The following is a 16557-nucleotide window of genomic DNA, read 5'->3' on the forward strand; positions in this document are numbered from 1 at the left end:
GAAAGACAGTGAGAGGATGATTTAAGATAGTGCAGGTAGAGTTGGGTAGGAAGTGATGAGGTCATGAGGAAAAGACAGCGAGAGGATTGATTTAAGATAGTGTGCGTAAGGTAGAGTTGGATAGGGCGTGATGAGGTCATGAGGAAAAGACAGCGAGAGGATTGATTTAAGATAGTGTGCATGAGGAAGAGTTGGGTAGGAAGTGATGAGGTCATGAGGAAAAGACAGCGAGAGGATTGATTTAAGATAGTGTGCTTGAGGTAGAATTGGGTAGGGAGTGATGAGGTCATGAGGAAAAGACAGCGAGAGGATTGATTTAAGATTGTGTGCGTGAGGTAGAGTTGGGTAGGGAGTGACGAGGTCACTATCTAATAACAATAACAATACCACCTTTAACTTTCAACCAGTCTCCACAGCCACTATTTGCTCGTCCCACAATAGCAATAACATGCTTTTGCCTTTCAACCAGTCTCCACAGCCACTTTATCTAAATCACACAATAACAATAACACATCTTTTACCTTTCAATCCAGTCTCCACAGCCACTATCGTAAATCACATAATAACAATGCCCACATTTACCTTTCAACCACTCTCCACAGCCACTATCTAAATCACACAATAACAATAACACCTTTACCTTTCAAGCAGTCTCCACAGCCACTATCTAAATCCCACAATAATAATACCACCTTTACCTTTCAACCAGTTTCCACAGTACACTATCTAAACTCCCACAATAACAATATCATCTTTTACCTTTCAAAGAGTCTCCACAGCCATACTATCTAAATTCCATGACAATAACCAATAACACCTTTTACTCTTCAAATCCAGTTCTTCACAGCCACTTCAGCTAAATCCCACAATAACAATTACGTCATTACTATTCAGCCAGTTCCTTTTACGCAGCCACTATCTACGTCCACATTAATAGCAATATACATTTTACCTTTCCAACCAGTCTACGCATGGTAATCCCAAACTAACAACATGATCTTTCGTAGTCTCCACTACACTTTCTAAATGCCACAATAATGATACCATTTTACTTTTCAACCAGTCTCTGCAGCCACTATCTAAATCCCACAATAACAATACCACCTTTACCTTTCAACCCACTTACACAGCCACTATCTAAATCGCACAATAACAATAATGCCTTTACCTTTCAACTCTTCTCCACAGCCACTATCTAAATCATAGAATAACAATAACACATTTACCTTTCAACCAGTCTCCACAGCCACTATCTAAATCCCACAATAACAATACAACCTTTACCTTCCAGCCAGTCTGCACAGCCACTATCCTAATCCACAATAACAATAACATCTTTCAGCCATTCTCCACAGGCACTATCTAAATCCCACAATAACAATACCATCTTTACCTTTCAACCAGTCTCCACAGCCACTATCTAAATCCCACAATAACAATAACACCTTTACCTTTCAACCAGTCTCCACAGCCACTATCTAAATCCCACAATAACAATAACACCTTTACCTTTCAGCCAGTCTCCACAGCCACTATCTAAATCCCAAAATAACAATACCACATTTACCATTCAACCAGTTTCCACAGCCACTGTCTATAAACCACAATAACAATACCACCTTTACCTTTCAGTGTCCACAGCCACAATCTAAATCACACAATAATACCTCTACCTTTCAACCAGTCTCCACAGCCACTATCAAAATCCCACAATAACAATAACACCTTTACCGTTAACCAGTCTCCACAGCCACTATCTAAATCCCACAATAACAATAATGCCTTTACCTTTTAACCAGTCTCTACAGCCACTATCTAAATCCCAGAATAACAAAAACACCTTTACATTTCAACCAGTCTTCATAGCAAGTATCTAAATCCCACAATAATGATACCACATTTTCCTTTCAACCAGTCTTCACAGCCACTGTTTAAATCCCACAATAAGAACACCATCTTTACCTTTCAACAAGTCTACACAGCCACTATCTAAATCCCACAATAACAGTAACACCTTTACCTTTCAACCAGTCTCCACAGCCACTATCTAAATCACACAATAACAATACCACCTTTACCTTTCAACCAGTCTCCACAGCCACTATCTAAATCCACAATAACAATAACACCTTTACCTTTCAACCAGTCTTCACAGTCACTATCTAAATCCCATAATAACAATTACACCGTTACATTTCAACCAGTCTCCACAGCCACTATCTAAATCCCACAATAACAATAACACATTTACCTTTCAACCAGTCTCCACAGCCACTATCTAAATCCCACAATAACAATAACACCTTTATCTTTCAACCAGTCTCCACAGCCACTTTCTAAATACCACAATAACAATAACATTTTTACTTTTCAACCAGTCTCCACAGCCACTATCTAAATCCCACAATAACAATACCACCTTTACCTTTCAACCAGTCTCCACAGCCACTATCTAAATCCCACAATAACAGTACCACCTTTACCATTCATAAGATCTCCACAGCCACTATCTAAATCCCAAAATAACAATAACACCTTTACCTTTCAACCAGTCTCCACAGCCACTATCTAAATCCTACAATAAAAATACCGTCTTGACCTTTCAACCAGTCTCCACAGCCACTATCTAAATCCCACACTAACAATAACACCTTTACCTTTCAACCATTCTCCACAGCCACTTTCTAATTCCCACAATAAGAATACCGTCTTTACCTTTCAACAAGTGTCCACAGCCACTATCTAAATCCCACAATAACAGTAACACATTTACCTTTCAACCAGTCTCCACAGTCACTATCTAAATCACACAATAACAATGCCACCTTTATCTTTCAACCAGTCTCCACAGCCACTATCTAAATCCCAGAATAAGAATAACACCTTTACCTTTCAACGAGTCTCCACAGCCACTATCTAAATCCCACAATAACAATACCACCTTTACCTTTCAACCAGTCTCCACAGCCACTATCTAAATCCCACAATAACAATACCACCTTTACCTTTCAACTAGTCTCCACAGCCACTGTCTAAATCACACAATAACAATAACACCTTTACCTTTCAACCAGTCTCCACAGTCACTATCTAAAGCCCCCAATAACAATGACAGCTTTACCTTTCAACCAGTCTCTACAGCCACTATCTAAATCCACAATAACAATAACACCATTACCTTTCAACCAGTCTACACAGCGACTATCTAAATCCCACAATAACAATACCACCTTTACCTTTCAACCAATTTCCAAAGCCACTATCAAAATCCCAAAATAACAATAACATCTTTACCTTTCAACCAGTCTCCACAGCCATTACCTAAATCCCACAATAACAACAACACCTTTACCTTTCAACCAGTCTCCACAGCCACTATCTAAATCCCACAATAACAATAACACCTTTACCTTTCAACCAGTCTCCACAGCCACTATCTAAATCCCACAATAACAATAACACCTTTACCTTTCAACCAGTCTCCACAGCCACTATCTAAATCCCACAATAACAATAACACCTTTACCTTTCAACCAGTCTCAAAGCCACTATCTAAATCCCACAATAACAATACCACCTTTACCTTTCAACCAGTCTCCACAGCCACTATCTAAATCCCACAATAACAATAACACCTTTACCTTTCAACCAGTCTCCACAGCCACTATCTAAATCCCACAATAACAATACCGTCTTTACCTTTCAACCAGTCTCCACAGCCACTATCTAAATCCCACACTAACAATAACACCTTTACCTTTCAACCAGTCTCCACAGCCACTTTCTAAAGCCCTCAATAAGAATACCATCTTTACCTTTCAACCAGTCTCCACAGCCACTATCTAAATCCCACAATAACAGTAACACCTTTACCTTTCAACCAGTCTCCACAGCCACTATCTAAATCACACAATAACAATACCACCTTTACCTTTCAACCAGTCTCCACAGCCACTATCTAAATCCCACAATAACAATACCACCTTTACCTTTCAACCAGTCTCCACAGCCACTATCTAAATCACACAATAACAATACCTTTACCTTTCAACCAGTCTCCACAGCCACTAACTAAATCCCACAATAACAATAACACCTTTACCTTTCAACCAGTCTCCACAGCCACTATCTAAATCCCACAATAACAATAACACCTTACCTTTCAACCAGTCTCCACAGCCACTATCTAAATCCCACAATAACAATAACACCTTTACCTTTCAACCAGTCTCCACAGCCACTATCTAATCCCACAATAACAATAACACCTTTACCTTTCAACCAGTCTCCACAGCCACTATCTAAATCCCACAATAACAATACCACCTTTACCTTTCAACCAGTCTCCACAGCCACTATCTAAATCCCACAATAACAATAACACCTTTACCTTTCAACCAGTCTCCACAGCCACTATCTAAATCCCACAATAACAATAACACCTTTACCTTTCAACCAGTCTCCACAGCCACTATCTAAATCCCACAATAACAATACACCTTTACCTTTCAACCAGTCTCCACAGCCACTATCTAAATCCCACAATAACAATAACACCTTTACCTTTCAACCAGTCTCCACAGCCACTATCTAAATCCCACAATAACAATAACACCTTTACCTTTCAACCAGTCTCCACAGCCACTATCTAAATCCACAATAACAATAACACCTTTACCTTTCAACCAGTCTCCACAGCCACTATCTAAATCCCACAATAACAATACCACCTTTACCTTTCAACCAGTCTCCACAGCCACTATCTAAATCCCAAAATAACAATAACATCTTTACCTTTCAACCAGTCTCCACAGCCACTATCTAAATCCACAATAACAATAACACCTTTACCTTTCAACCAGTCTCCACAGCCACTATCTAAATCCCACAATAACAATACCACCTTTACCTTTCAACCAGTCTCCACAGCCACTATCTAAATCCCACAATAACAATACCACCTTTACCTTTCAACCAGTCTCCACAGCCACTATCTAAATCCCACAATAACAATACCATCTTTACCTTTCAACCAGTCTTCACAGCCACTATCTAAATCCCACAATAACAATAACACCTTTACCTTTCAACCAGTCTCCACAGCCACTATCTAAATCCCACAATAACAATACCATCTTTACCTTTCAACCAGTCTCCACAGCCACTATCTAAATCCCACAATAACAATAACACCTTTACCTTTCAACCAGTCTCCACAGCCACTATCTAAATCCCACAATAACAATAACACCTTTACCTTTCAACCAGTCTCCACAGCCACTATCTAAATCCCACAATAACAATAACACCTTTACCTTTCAACCAGTCTCCACAGCCACTTTCTAAATCACATAATAACAATATCACCTTTATCTTTCAACCAGTCTCCACAGCCACTATCTAAACCCCATAATAACATTAACACCTTTACCTTTCAAAGAGTCTCCACAGCCACTATCTAAATCCCACAATAACAATACCACATTTACCTTTCAGCCAGTCTCCAAAGCCACAATCTAAATCACACGATAATACCTCTACCTTTCAACCAGTCTCCACAGCCACTATCAAAATCCCACAATAACAATAACACCTATAGCAATCAACCGGTCTCCACAGCCACTATCTAAATCCCACAATAACAATAACACCTTTACCTTTCAACCAGTCTCCACAGCCACTATCTAAATCTCACAATAACAATAATACCTTTACCTTTCAACCAGTCTCCACAGCCACTATCTAAATCCCAGAATAACAAAAACACCTTTACATTTCAACCAGTCTTCACTGCAAGTATCTAAATCCGACAATAATAACACCACATTTTCCTTTCAACCAGTCTTCACAGCCACTGTTTAAATCCCACAATAAGAACACCATCTTTACCTTTCAACAAGTCTCAACAGCCACTATCTAAATCCCACAATAATACACCTTTTACCTTCAAACAGTCCCCACAGCCACCATCTAATTCCCACAATAACAATACCACCTTTATCTTTCAACCAGTCTCACAGCCACCATCTAAATCAATAATAGTACAAACAACACCTACCTTTCAACTAGTCCCCACAGCCACTTTCTTAATCCCACAATAACAATAACACTTTTACGTTTCAAAAAGTCTCCACAGCAACTATCTAAATCCCACAATAACAATAACACCATTTGCATCTTTTCCAACAAGTCCCTTACAGCCACTATTCTGGAAATACTCACACACACACATTTTTAAGCCAACAAGTCTCCCACAGCCACTATCTAAATCACACACAATAACAATACTCACCTTTATTCCTATCAACCGTCTTCACAGCCCCTATCTAAATCTCGGAATAATTAACAATAACACCCTTTACTTTTCCACCAGTCTCCACAGGCACTATCTAAATCCCACAATAACAACACCACCTTTACCTTTCAACTCGGACTCCCTCAGTTTTCAGCCATATCTAAACCTCACACAAGAACCAGTATCACTCCTTTACCATTCATAACAAGTCTCCACAGCCACTACATCTAAATTCCAGCCAAATAACAGTAACACCTTTAACTTCCTCTCAACCAGTCTCCTCAGCCACTATCTAAATCCTACAATAAAAATACCACCTTTGGACCTTTCTTTCAACCAGTCTCATACAGCCACTACTCCAAATCCCACACTAACAATAATGCCACCCTTTATCTTCTCAACCATTCTCCACAGCTACTTTCTAATTCCCCCGCAATAAGAAATATCGCCTTATTCCTTTCCAAATGTATGTCCACAGCCACTATCTAAATTCCATAATAACAGTAACAATCATTTACTTCCTTTCCAAACCAGTTCCACAGTCACTATCTAAACTCGCCACAATAACATTGCCAATCTTGGATACGAAATTCCAACTAGAACCTCCACAGTAACTATCTAAAGCTCCCAGACTAAGAATAACACCTTTACTCCCCATCGACCAGTCTCCACAGCCACTATCTCAATCCCACACATAACAATACCACCTTTACCTTTCACAAATCCAGTCTCCACAGCTTAACCATATTTAAATCCCACAATAACAATACCAAACTCTTTAGACTGCTCAACCCTAGGCTCCCACAGCCACTGTCAAAAATCAAACAATAAAAATAACACCTTAACCTCTTCTCAACCAGTCTCTTACAGCTTATCACTAATATCTAAAGCCCCCTAATAACAATAACAGCTTTACCTCTTTTCAACCAGTCTCTACAGCCACTTATCTAAATCCAAAATAACAACAACAGCCTTACCTTTCAACAAGTCTACACAGCATTATCGAAGGAATGTTATGTTAGTAGTTTACTCAATAGGGATAGTATGCATCCTAGGTATGTTTTTACTAATGTGACACAAAATCAATTTTTTAGAGCCTCCAGATTAAATGTTAAAGAGAGTGATTTTGAGCAGCAAATCCACATTACTAGTGATGAATTGAGGCGAAGAGGCTATGAAGAAAAGATGATAGAAGGATGTAAGCAAGAAGTCAAGCAGTTAAGAGATAGCAGGGCCAGACCGTACTTTTCTCATAGAGAACAAGAGAAAAGGAGAATATATAAGAATAGTACTAAGTTGGGTATGTGTATTCCTTATACTAGGGATGTTAGGAAGTACACTAATATATTCAATGACCATTGGAATATACTGATGACGGATCCACTTGTAAAGGATAGTGGGTGAAGTACCTCAATTCACTTTTAAGAACAAGAAAAATTTGAAGAGGAGACTTTTGTGTATCTAAACATGATTTGACCAAAGAGAATATATATGGACTGTACCATGTGGTAGCTGCAATCAATGCAGGTATGTTAAGGAGGTGTCACTTTCATACATCCAGACACCAAGAGAGAGTATGATGTTAGGTTAATGCCACATGTCACACTAAACATGTAATATACCTTGCTATGTGCTCCTATACACAGTTTTTATGTGGGTAAGACTGATAGGATGCTGAAAGAGAGGATAAGGGAGCACATGTACCATATTAGCAAAGGGTCAAGGATTAATGCATTGTCCAAACATATATTGGACAAAGGCATAAGTCATAGTTTTCGTTTCATGGTCATTTCTAAAGTTTTTGGAGAGTGATAGGTATAGTGATGCTAGAGAGCGGAAGAATTGGAAGCAAGGTGGATCATTATGCTGAGGGCTACCTGTGGGCATGGTTTGAATGAGAATATTCCAATAAAACCAACTTTAAAGAAAAGGAGGTTGCGCAGGTAGAGGAACACATCAAATATGTATATTTCTGTATCAAAAATATTTTTTGATATACATGTTTACATTTTTATATATTTATATATATTTTTTATGCATACATTAGTTTATTTTTATTTTTATGCATTTTTATATATATATATATATTTTTTTTATGTATTTTATGTAAATGTTTTATGTTCATACATTAAGTGTATTTATTTTTATGAATATATTGTTGATGAATTATATGCAGTTTTTAGATGAATTTACTGTGTTTAATGAATTTTAAAGGTGGTTTACCTTTAAGATGAATTGGTCATGTGATTTAGCAGAGTACTTAAGCAGGTGGGAGTGTTACTATTTTCAAACACCTGAAGAAGCAGTAGTGAAAGCGCTTGTGTTGTCTGAATAAAGCAGTGCTGATTTTACTGAAGTGGAGTTATCCTTGCCTTTGCCATTGCCTTTGCTGATATATTTTTGAAGTTGGAACTGAGAACTGAAATTGAAGTGAGTTGTATATACTATAGCCTGCCTCCTGGATATATTTTCTTAAGACTTTTACCTTTCAGACAGACTTCACAGCCACTATCTAAATGCCACAATAACAATTACACCTCTACCTTTCAACCAGTCTCCACAGTCACTATCTAAATCCCACAATAACACTAACACCTTTACCTTTCAACTAGTCTCCACAGCCACTATCTAAATGCCACAATAACAATAACACATTTACCTTTCAACCAGTCTCCACAGCCACTATCTAAATCCCACAATAACAATAACACCTTTACCTTTCAACCAGTCTCCACAGTCACTTTCTAAATCTCACAATAACACATTTACATTTCAACCAGTCTCCACAGCTACTATCCAAATGGCACAATAACAAAACCACCTTTACCTTTCAACCAGTCTCCACAGCCACTATCTAAATCCCACAATATCAGTAACACATTTACCTTTCAACCAGTCTCCACAGCCACTATCTAAATCCCACAATAAAAATACCACCTTTACCTTTCAACCAGTCACCAAATCCACTATCTAAATCCCACAATAACAATACCACCTTTACCATTCAACCAGTCTCCACTGCCACTATCTAGATCCCAAAATAACAATAACACCTTTACCTTTCAACCAGTCTCCACAGCCACTATCTAAATCCCACAATAACAATACCGTCTTTACCTTTCAACCAGTCTCCACAGCCACTATCTAAATCCTACACTAACAATAACACCTTTACCTTTCAACCAGTCTCCTCAGCCACTATCTAAAGCCCTCAATAAGAATACCGTCTTTACCTTTCAGCCAGTCTCCACAGCCACTATCTAAATCCCACATTAACAATACCACCCTTACCATTCAACCAGTCAGCAAATCCACTATCTAAATCCCACAATAACAATACTACCTTTACCATTGAACCAGTCTCCACAGCCACTATCTAAATCCCAAAATAACAATAACACCTTTACCTTTCAACCAGTCTCCACAGCCCCTATGTAAATCCAACTCTAACAATAACACCTTTACCTTTCAACCAGTCTCCACAGCCACTATTTAAAGCCCTCAATAAGAATACCATCTTTACCATTCAACAAGTCTCCACAGCCACTATCTAAATGCCACAATAATGATACCACCTTTACCTTTCAGCCAGTCTCCTCAGCCACTATTTAAATCCCACAATAACAATACCACCTTTACCTTTCAATTACTCTCCACAGCCACTATCTAAAGCCCACAATAACAATGACAGCTTTACCTTTCAACCAGTCTTTACAGCCACTATCTAAATCAACATTAACAATAACACCGTTACCTTTCAACCAGTCTACACAGCGACTATCTAAATCCCACAATAACAATACCACCTTTACCTTTCAACCCATTTCCAAAGCCACTATCTAAATCCCACAATAACAATACCACCTTTACCTTTCAACCAGTCTCTACAGCCACTATCTAAATCCTACAATAACAATAACACCTTTACCTTTTAACCAGTCTCCTCAGCCACTATCTACAGCCCTCAATAAGAATACCATCTTTACCTTTCAGCCAGTCTCCATAGCCACTATCTAAATCCCAAAATAACAATACAAACTTTACCTTTCAACCAGTTTCGACAGCCACTATCTATAAACCACAATAACAATACCACCTTTACCTTTCAAACAGTGTCCACAGCCACAATCTAAATCTCACAATAACAATAATACCTTTACCTTTCAACCAGTCTCCACAGCCACTATCTAAATCCCAGAATAACAAAAACACCTTTACATTTCAACCAGTCTTCACTGCAAGTATCTAAATCTGACAACAATTTTCCTTTCAACCAGTCTTCACAGCCACTGTTTAAATCCCACAATAAGAACACCATCTTTACCTTTCAACAAGTCTCCACAGCCACTATCTAAATCCCACAATAACAGTAACACCTTTACCTTTCAACCAGTCTCCACAGCCACTATCTAAATCACACAATAACAATACCACCTTTACCTTTCAACCACTCTCCATGGCCACTATCTAAATCAAACAATAACAATACCACCTTTACCTTTCAACTAGTCTCCACAGCCACTATCTAAATCACACAATAACAATAACACCTTTACCTTTCAACCAGTCTCCATAGCCACTATCTAAATCCCACAATAACAATACCACCTTTACCTTTCAACCACTCTCCACAGCCACTATCTAAATGCCACAATAACAATACCACCTTTACCTTTCAACCAGTCTCCACAGCCACTATCTAAATTCCACAATAACAATTACACTTTTACCTTTCAACCAGTCTTCACAGCCACTAACTTAATCCCATAATAACAATTACACTGTCACATTTCAACCAGTCTCCACAGCCACTATCTAAATCCTGCAATAACAATAACACATTTACCTTTCAACCAGCCTCCTCAGCCACTGTCTAAATCCCACAATAACAATAACCCCTTTATCTTTCAACCAGTCTCCACAGCAACTTTCTAAATACCACAATAACAATAACATTTTTACTTTTCAACCAGTCTCCACAGCCACTATCTAAATTCCAAAATAGCAATACCACCTTTAACATTCAACCAGTCTCCACAGTCACTATCTAAATTACACAATAACAATGCCACATTTATCTTTCAACCAGTCTCCACAGCCACTATCTAAATCCCACAATAACAATACCACCTTTACCGTTCAACTAGTCTCCACAGCCACTGTCTAAATCACACAATAACAATAACACCTTTACTTTTCAACCAGTCTCCACAGTAACTATCTAAAGCCCCAATAACAATAAGAGCTTTACCTTTCAACCAATCTCTACAGCCACTATCTAAATCCACAATAACAATAACACCATTACCTTTCAACCAGTCTACACAGCGACTATCTAAATCCCACAATAACAATACTACCTTTACCTTTCAACCAATTTCCAAAGCCACTATCAAAATCCCAAAATAACAATAACATCTTTACCTTTCAGACAAACTTCACAGCCACTATCAAAATCCCAAAATAACAGTGACATCTTTACCTTTCAGACAGACTTCACAGCCACTATCAAAATCCCAAAATAACAATAACATCTTTACCTTTCAAACAGTCTCCACAGCCATTACCTAAATCCCACAATAACAACAACACCTTTACCTTTCAACCAGTCTCTGCAGCCACTATCTAAATCCCACAATAACAATAACACCTTTACCTTTCAGACAGACTTCACAGCCACTATCAAAATCCCACAATAACAATAACACCTTTACCTTTCAACCAGTCTCCACTGCCACTATCTAGATCCCAAAATAACAATAACACCTTTACCATTGAACCAGTCTCCTCAGCCACTTCCTAAAGCCCTCATTAAGAATACTGTCTTTACCTTTCAACCAGTCTCCACAGCCACTATCTAAATCCCAAAATAAGAATAACACCTTTAACTTTCAACAAGTCTCCACATCCACTATCTAAATTCCACACTAACAACAATACCTTTACCTTTCAACCAGTCTCTACAGCCATTATTTAAAGCCCTGAATAATAATGACAGCTTTACCTTTCAACCAGTCTCTACAGCCACTATCTAAATCCCACAATAACAGTAACACCATTACCTTTCAACCAGTCTACACAGCCACTGTCTAATTCCAGCAATAACATAACTCCTTTACCTTTCAACCAGTCTCCAAAGCCACTATGTAAATCCCACAATAAAAATAACACCTTTACCTTTCAACCAGTCTACACAGCCACTATCTAAATACCACAAAAACAATAACACCTTTACCTTATACCCAGTCTTCACAGCCACTATCTAAATCCCACAATAACAATAGCCGCTATCTAAATCCCACAATAATAATACCACCTTTACCTTTAAACCAGTCTCCACAGCCATTACCTAAATCCCACAATAACAACAACACCTTTACCTTTCAACCAGTCTCTGCAGCCACTATCTAAATCCCACAATAACAATAACACCTTTACCTTTCAGACAGACTTCACAGCCACTATCAAAATCCCACAATAACAATAACACCTTTACCTTTCAACCAGTCTCCACTGCCACTATCTAGATCCCAAAATAACAATAACACCTTTACCTTTCAACCAGTCTCCTCAGCCACTATCTAAAGCCCTCATTAAGAATACCGTCTTTACCTTTCAACCAGTCTCCACAGCCACTATCTAAATCCCACATTAACAATACCACCTTTACCTTTCAACCAGTCACCAAATCCACTATCTAAATCCCACAATAACAATATTACCTTTACCATTCAACCAGTCTCCACAGCCACTATCTAAATCCCACAATAACAATAACACCTTTACCTTTCAACCAGTCTCCACAGCCATTATGTAAATCCCACAATAACAATTACACCTTTACCTTTCAGCCAGACTTCACAGCCACTATCTAAATCCCACAATAACAATGCCACATTTACCTTTCAACCAGTCTCCACAGCCACTATCTATATCCCACAATAACAATACCACCTTTACCTTTCAACCAGTGTCCACAGCCACAATCTAAATCACACAATAATACCTCTACCTTTCAACCAGTCTCCACAGCCACTATCTAAATCCTACAATAACAATAACAGCTTTACCTTTCAACCAGTCCCCACAGCCACTTTCTTAATCCCACAATAACAATAACACCTTTACCTTTCAAGCAGGCTCTACAGCCACTATCTAAATCCCAGAATAACAATAACACCTTTACATTTCAACCAGTCTTCACAGCCACTATCTAAATCCCACAATAACAATAACACCTTTACCTTTCAAAGAGTCTCCACAGCCACTATCTAAATCCCACAATAACAATACCTTTAGCTTTCAACCAGTCTCCACAGCCACTATCTAAATCCCACAATAACAATACCACCTTTACCTTTCAACTACTCTCCACAGCCACTATCTAATTCACACAATAACAATAACACCTTTACCTTTCAACCAGTCTCCACAGCCACTATCTAAATCCCACAATAACAATACCACCTTTACCTTTCAACTACTCTCCACAGCCACTATCTAAATCCCACAATAACAATAACACCTTTATCTTTCAGCCAGTCTCCACAGCCACTATCTATATCCCACAATAACAATACCACCTTTACCTTTCAACCAGTGTCCACAGCCACAATCTAAATCAAACAATAATACCTTTACCTTTCAACCAGTCTCCACAGCCACTATCCAAATCCCACAATAACACCTTTACCATTCAACCAGTGTCCACAGCCACTATCTAAATCCCACAATAACAATAACACCTTTACCTTTCAACCACTCTCCACAGCCACTATCTAAATCCCACAAAAACTTTACAGCCAGTACTCAAATCCCACAATAATAATACTACATTTTCCTTTCAACCAGTCTTCACAGCACCTAATTAAATCCCACAATAAGAATACCATCTTTACCTTTCAAAAAGTCTCCACAGCCACTATCTAAATCCAACAATAACAGTAACATCTTTACCTTTCAACCAGTCTGCACAGCCACAATCTAAATCACACAATAACAATACCACCTTTATCTTTCAACCAGTCTCCACAGCCACTATTTAAATCCCAGAATAACAACAACACCTTTACCTTTTAAGGAGTCTCCACAGCCACTACCTAAATCACACAATAACAATACCACCTTTACCTTTCAACCACTCTCCACGGCCACTATCTAAATCAAACAATAACAATACCACCTTTACCTTTCAACTAGTCTACACAGCCACTATCTAAATCACACAATAACAATAACACCTTTACCTTTCAACCAGTCTCCAGAGCCACTATCTAAATCCCACAATAACAATACCACCTTTACCTTTCAACCACTCTCCACAGCCACTATATAAATCCCACAATAACAATACCACCTTTACCTTTCAACCAGTCTTAACAGCCACTATCTTAATCCCACAATAACAATTACATCATTACATTTCAACCAGTCCCCACAGCCACTTTCTAAATACCATAAAATAATAACACATTTACCTTTCAACTAGTCTCCACAGCCACTATCTAAATCACACAGAAACAATAACACCTTTACCTTTCATCCAGTCTCCACAGCCACTATCTAAATTCCACAATAACAATTAAACATTTACCTTTCAACCAGTCTTCACAGCCACTATCTTAATCCCACCATAACAATTACATCATTACATTTCAACCAGTCTCCACAGCCACTTTCTAAATACCACAATAACAATAACACATTTACCTTTCAACCAATCTCCACAGCCACTATCTAAATCCCACAATAACAATAACCTTTTACCTTTCAACCAGTCTCCACAGCCGTTATCGAAATCCCACAATAACAATACCACCTTTACCTTTCAACCAGTCTTAACAGCCACTATCTAAATCGCATAATAACAAAAACACCTTTACCTTTCAACCAGCCTCCACAGCCACCATAATCCACTAAAATCCCACAATAACAATAACACCTTTACCTATCAAACAGTCTTCACAGCCACTATCTAAATCCCACAATAACTATACCACCTTTCCCTTTCAACCTCTCTCCACAGCCACTATCTAAATCCCACAATAACCATAACACCATTACGTTTCAACCAGTCTCCACAGCCACTATGTAAATCAAACAATAACAAATCTATGTTTACCTTTCAACCAGTCTCCACAGCCACTATCTAAATCCCACACTAACAATAACACCTTTACCTTTCAGACAGACTTCACAGCCACTATCTAAATGCCACAATAACAATTACACCTCTACCTTTCAACCAGTCTACACAGTCACTATCTAAATCCCACAATAACACTAACACCTTTACCTTTCAACTAGTCTCCACAGCCACTATCTAAATCCCACAATAACAATTACATCATCACATTTCAACCAGTCTTAACAGCCACTATCTAAATCCCGCAATAACAATAACAAATTTACCTTTCAACCAGTCTCCACAGCCACTATCTAAATCTCACAAAAACACATTTACATTTCAACCAGTCTCCACAGCTACTATCCAAATGGCACAATAACAAAACCACCTTTACCTTTCAACCAGTCTCCACAGCCACTATCTAAATCCCACAATATCAGTAACACATTTACCTTTCAACCAGTCTCCACAGCCACTATCTAAATCCCACAATAAAAATACCACCTTTACCTTTCAACCAGTCACCAAATCCACTATCTAAATCCCACAATAACAATACCACCTTTACGATTCAACCACTCTCCACTGCCACTATTAAGATGCCAAAATAACAATAACACCTTTACCTTTCAACCAGTCTCCACAGCCACTATCTAAATCCCTCAATAACAATACCGTCTTTACTTTTCAACCAGTCTCTATAGCCACTATCTAAATCATACAATAACGATAACACCTTTACCTATCAAACAGTCTTCACAGCCACTATCTAAATCCCACAATAACTATACCACCTTTTCCTTTCAACCTCTCTCCACAGTCACTATCTAAATACCACAATAACCATAACACCATTACATTTCAACCAGTCTCCACAGCCACTATGTAAATCAAACAATAACAAATCTATGTTTACCTTTCAACCAGTCTCCACAGCGACTATCTAAATCCCACACTAACAATAACACTTTTACCTTTCAATGGATAAAGAAATTCCCCAAGAACACAAATTACCTCCACAGATCAAAGTAGAAAGCAAAAAGTCTTAAGAAAATATCTCTAGGAGGTAGGCTATAGTATATCCAACTCACTTCAATTTCAGTTCTCAGTTCCAACTTCAAAAATATATCAGCAA

This window comes from Protopterus annectens, chromosome 6.part0 (genome assembly GCF_019279795.1).
Source record: "Protopterus annectens isolate FY-2018-M chromosome 6.part0, PAN1.0, whole genome shotgun sequence".
NCBI lineage: Eukaryota > Metazoa > Chordata > Ceratodontiformes > Protopteridae > Protopterus > Protopterus annectens.